Below are 6,015 nucleotides of genomic sequence, written 5' to 3'. Positions count from 1 at the left end.
CCTTTTGAGAAGACTTCCACACATTATGTATCAGTTTAAGCCAAGGTCCAAGAGGCTGAGGATGTGTTGTCTCAGGCCTTCTAGGAAATCCCACTGTAGCTGATGAGACAAAATCCTTTGATTTGGGCAAAAATCCATCAAGTTTTAAAGAAATCATCAAGTATCTCTGAAAGATGCAGCATTTCAGTGAGTTGTATACTTAGTAAATCTGTCTTTTGTTACTCTATTTGAAAGGACAATAACCTCATTCTGAGAAACAAGCTGCTTTCCCATAGGGAGCATTTACACTGATCATTCCCAGCATTATCATGGGAATTATCTGCAGGAAGCTGCAGGCTAAAGGGAATCCCCATCAGGAACCTGGGGAGCTAAACCGAGCAGGCAGACACCTATGCTAGAACAAACAGAGGTAAGACAGTATCAGGCACTAAAATGCTGTCATTATGCCTCAGAATCGATGATCCACTGACATTCCCATCTCTTAGGAGTTACTGGAATAGCTCCAAGTTCACACCTGAGGGTGCAGCCAGAGGGGTTTCCTTTTCTGACCTGGCTCCTTGGCTCACGCCTGCGTTGCTGCTGCAACTTTCAGCTCCTGCAGCGTTGCTGGTTGGACTCTGTGGAGCTCTGCAGTGCAAAATCACTGTGACAGTCTGAGTTAAAAAAAAAGGGCAACACTGATACACTTCAGAGAATAAACAGGCTTTTCTGCTGAGAAAATGTATGTGGAATAGCACCCGGATTTGACTTTTCAAGGCTGTCTCTGAGGTTGTTTTATTTTGTATTAAAGAAAATCGGAGGCTCTGCAGCAAATTTCTGCAGCCAGGGTTTTCTGTCAAATCCAGTGACAATGGAGGATGTGGCTTTCTAGTTAAAGCTATCTAGAATTTGAGATAGAAATGCACACTTCATAAAATCTTGCTCTGAGCTCAGTCTTCCAAATAAAGCAGAGATGGCATCAAACCCTCCGGGGCCGTATGCTTGCAAAATCCCCAAGTTCGCTGCAAGCTTGGTGAGCAATTTGGGAGTTTTACTCACAGCATGAACTCAGAATGCCACGGAAGGTGGGACCTGAGGGTTGACAGCCCCTCTGGGGGCTATTTCTGATATTCCTATTTCCAGCCTCTCCCTGTCCTTCAACTGGAGATCATTAGGGTGGCACATCTTCTCCTCTCAGTGTCACCACAGTGCTCGGAATGGCAGCAGAACCTGAAATAATTGCTGGGTTGGATTAATAATACCCTGGGCTGTGTGTGGGGATGCACAGCCCAGCTGCCACCTCGGGGGCAGGACTGGGACCTCTGACAGCGAGCTGGGGCAGCAACAGCCAAAATCCATCCTCCTGGAACTGCTACAGCTCCTTGGGAGGCACCATTAGTGTTAAGGCTACCTCCAGACACACCGTTCTTGGTACCTGCGAGGCCAAGCTGCCAGGTGGGGTGCTGAAAATGGGTTATAGCACCCTAAAACTGCAATCCTGAATGCTGCCCTTTCACTAAAAAAATCTGTCACTGGGCTTGGGCAGAGAGGGAAAACTGCTGAGCTTCTGATAAACAGTAGTTCATTTTGCAAGATCATTGCCACCATTTGCACTAATTGACACTTTTTTATAGTAATCTCTGTTAAAAGACAAAATTTCTCAGGTATGCTTTTGGTAGGAAAAGAAAAGCTGATTATGTTAATGCTCAGTATATTAAAGGCATCATCCTTATTTTGGGAGAAAGAAAAACCGAGATAATTACCCTCCCTTGTTTAATAAACTTTCCCTAAAATATATTTTAAAAAATTTATTCAGTAAAGTTCTGTTCCTCCCTGCTCTGGTAAGGAATTCTTTTTGTTAGTCCCTCGAGTGGATGCTTAAGTCAGGTCTCACTGTAATTACACACCTCGCAGCAGTGCGGGAGACTTAATTAAGAGAGTCACTGTAGGTGTGTTGTCAGACGGATACAACCCAGTGCTGCTGGAGGAGGCACCAGCATCCAGCTGCAGTGGGCATGTTGGGGAAGAAAATTCAAGTCTGCAGAAGATTTTGAGATCCTCCTGCAAAAAAAAAAAAAAAAAAAAAAAAAAAAAGAAAAACAGCGTGGACACACCCAGCAGCCTCCGTTCAAAGCCCCTCAACTCCATCATCAGGGAGTCTGTGGTTTTAAAAATCTCTCTGTACTCACCAGGAGACGCTCTGCCACACGGCAAGATTTCAGATTCTCTCCTCCCCTCCTCCCAAAAGTGTGACTCACCAGTTTCAAATGGTGACATTTCATTCCCAAACTATTCCGGGAGCAGCTGGCTCCATAGCACATGGGGATGTGGGGAGAAGGGAGGAGGGAAGGGAGAGCCAGCTTGCACAGTGAAAAGCACTCCTTCTCTCCCCCACACAGGTATGTTGCTTTTAAATCTCAGAACCACGTAATTTGGGACACGCTGGCAAATTGCATCGGAGGAAAACAATAAAATAAGCACATTTCAGGGGGAAAACAAACAAACGAAAAAAATAATCTGCATGCACCAGTGATGCAATTCCTGGGTCACCAAACCCCTTCCCTGTCAGGCAGGAGGGGCTGGGAGAGGGGTTTGCTCTCCAGATGGAATAGATGTGAGGAAATGCCCTGTCCCTCCTTCTCACTCGAGTCTGAACCCCGCAGTTCTGGGCGAATTTCTGTGTGATGCAGGGTCAGGGTTTAGTCGGCATCAATATCTTAATAATGATGAACAAATGCATGTGCAGTGGGACGCTAACAGGGCAATGACACAGAAACCCGTGTCAGCCCCCGGTCCCGAGAGGAGTTTTGTGTCACGCTGCAGTCTGGCATCGCTGTGTCCCTTCTGTGGGGACATCGCTGCCGTGAGCACGACATCCTGCATCGCCAGCACACACGTGCAGACACAGAACCCCAGGATATTCTGGGAGGGACCCACAAGCATCACCGAGCCCGCCTCAGAGGTGAATGGCCCATCCGGGGATCGAAGCCGCGAGCTTGGCGTTGGCAGCAGCGGCCGGTGCGGTGCCGGGGACAGGAGCGGGATGTCGCGCTGTGCCTCTGAGCGTGGCTGTGGGGTCAGAGCAGCCACCCAGCCCCAGCCCATTCACTGATGTTCGCCCAGCCGCGCGGGGAGGGAGCTGAGCGCCATGGAAGCCGCCGGCAGCGCCGCGATGCCCGCGGGCACTGGCACAGCAGCCCGGCACCGAGGCACTGGGGACACCGGGCTGCAGGGACCGTCCCCAGGGAGGCGACAGCTTCAGGGAGACGTGGCGGGGGCCCAGCCCCTGGTTCTCCCTGCGTGTGCCGGATTGGAGTGCCGGGAACAGGCTGTCACAGCCCAGCCCAGCCCCGTGCATGTCTGCACAGGAAATGTTTGATTACAGCTTCATTCATCTCCTCTGCTGCCGCTGGGAAAGGGGACGCTGTTCCTGTGGCTTTCTCAGCAGCTTGGGACCTTGTGCTGGCCAGATCCAAGCCTAATTCCTATTTTCTTTTCCTTGGGGGAGCCCCACTGAAAGCAGTGGTCGTTCAAGAAGAGGACGATGGCTCGCTGCTCGATCCAGGCATGCAGCAGCCATGACCTTGGCTAGGTAACCATCTCCTGAATACAAAGATGGATATAAAAGCAGCAATCCCCTTTTTTTTTTTAAAAAAAACACCCAGTCTTCTGCTAAGGTAGGGAAAGGCAGTGGTTTGTTAAATAAATGCGTCTGTCAGGGCTGGATTTCTTTCCCAGCTTCCCTAAATGCCCTTCACCAGCAGAGAGGGGGAGGGGACCTGCTCTTTGAAGCTTTTTCCTTATGGGAATAGAAAACACGGAAAGAATTCAATTCTCTGCCACAGCCCAGCAGCACTGATCCACACTTCAAACCCCAAAGCCCGGGAGCCCGGCGGGCTGGTGGGTGCTTGGAGCCTGCAGTACCACAGATTAGCCTTGTTCGATATCCAGCATCATTAAGTGTCCCCCGTGGTGTTAAAGCACAGAAAAAGGGGCAGGAATGGAGACTGGGGAAGAAAAAATAGGAAATTATGTGCAGAAAGAACTGCGGTCATCCAAATCTTTGATCAAAGCACCATCTAGTGAAGAACAGGCTCCTTGCAGCTGGCAGCGCTCTGGGCAGCTGCACCAACATTTGCCTTTCACCACAAGTTTGCTGCTAAAAAAACCCAAATATCACCCAAATATGCACAGCCCGTGCTGGGCTGTTCCTGAACGAGCAGGGCCATGCCCCAAAAATTGTTGCCCTCTCCTTAAATCTTTCTGAGTGGAAACGCGTTCCTCTGCTCCTCTCATCTCCCACCAGAGAACCTCAGCCCCCCTGAAACCCGCAGGGAACGAGGCACCACAGGAAGAGAAAGATTTCCATGTTGTAGTTTGGGAGCTAAGGAAAAGAAAAGGTAAGTGTGCGGTCCAAGGTCGTGCAGGAAGCCGGAGGCAGATCCGGGAATAGAGATCAGCCACCCTGGACCCAGGGATGCCTGAACAATAGCACAGCCTCTCCCTCTGCTGTCATTTAACTCCTTCCTGACCCACCAAAACCCAGAGAGGGGTGGGCTCTCCACTCCTCGGCAGATGTGCCTGTGCCTTTTCAGCTCTTGGGGGCCCAGCCCTCCACCCGTACCTGCTTTCCCCCCTCCAAACCAAGAAGTAAAGGCAGTAGGGAAGGACAGGGTTGGATATCCTGAGGGCAGTGAAGCTGCAGGTAGGAAATACTTCTGTACAGTTGGCCTGATCTGTCCTCTCATCAATTAAAACAACCACAATTAGCATCTGTTTATGGAAAGGGTACCTCAGCTTTGCCATTTCTGTGTGTGACAAAACATCACTCTCTCCCCTGGAAGCATTCAGCTCCATGAAAGTGATGGTGGGGATCTTTAGCTGCAGGAGGAGAGGATATTGCTGCCTCTCCCTCTTCCCCAGCTCTTGGGTTATCTGCAAGGATTGGGGATTTGCAGCACGATCACACATCAGAAATGCAGTTTCACTAAGTCTACACTGTTCTCACACTGAGCTTGGAAATGCTGCAGTGCAGGCTCTGCAGGAAAGAGTAATTACAAACAAACCTTATAGAAAAGAGCTGGAAAAGAAAAATAATACTCAGGTGGTGGAAAAAAACTGAACTGCAATGACCTGAACCTGCAGCAAAATTCTCCCAGAGACAAGAGCTGAGAGAAACAGTGACCAAGTACCCAGAAAGAGTTCTCTGAAAGGAGTTTGATGTCCTTGAGTCAGAGCCCAGTCCCAAACCAGAACTGTAACTGAGGCAAAAGTTAAGACCATCTTCTTGGGTCTGGAAGGGACACAGAGAAATCTGCAAACAGCTGCAGGGGCAAAGAACTGGAGAAGCCCTGAGAAGCCCTTGTTTTTCTGCTTTCCATCCTGGTCTGTTTTTTTTTTTTCCCTACCACCCTAGAATGTTTTCATTGACTCCAACTATGGGAGCAGGGAGGGGAGGACGAGAGTCTGCACCCTTGTACGAGAGGCTGAGACAAGAAAATCTTTAATCCTGCCACAGCCCTTTGAACATTTACATCTTCCAGCCACAGGCACTGTGAAACTGGGAGCTCTCAGTACAAACTAGTTCAAGGATGTTTTCCCTGGGGAAGGGTTTTGTTACCCTGTGGGGATTTCTGCCCAGATCTTGCTGTTAGGGTAAGCAACCAAAGCTTTTCTTACAGAAAGAAGCTACATCTTATATTCCTTGGAAAAAAAAAACAATAAAAAGTGATAAATAATAGCCCAACTAGGGCACAAAATTGCTGCCCTAGAGATAAGGGTTAAAAGGCTGCAGATCTGCACTGAGTGATTGCAGTAAAGCAGATGTCACCAAACACAAGTGCAAACTCAAATCCTTGAGTTTGGAGATTTTTTTTTCTTCTCTCCCGCTCAAGAAAGAGTTCTGCACTGCAAGAGGGCAGCCACAGAGCAGCAGGATGTTTGTCAAGGAAGTGTTAACATGCTCAAAGGATTCCAGCCCTCTGCAGCTGTGGCCTGACAAAATGAGAAAGAGAAGAGATTTGAGTGCAAATAAAA

The sequence above is a fragment of the Vidua chalybeata genome, chromosome 16 (assembly GCF_026979565.1).
Source record: "Vidua chalybeata isolate OUT-0048 chromosome 16, bVidCha1 merged haplotype, whole genome shotgun sequence".
Lineage (NCBI taxonomy): Eukaryota > Metazoa > Chordata > Aves > Passeriformes > Viduidae > Vidua > Vidua chalybeata.
This window is presented reverse-complemented; position numbering follows the sequence as displayed.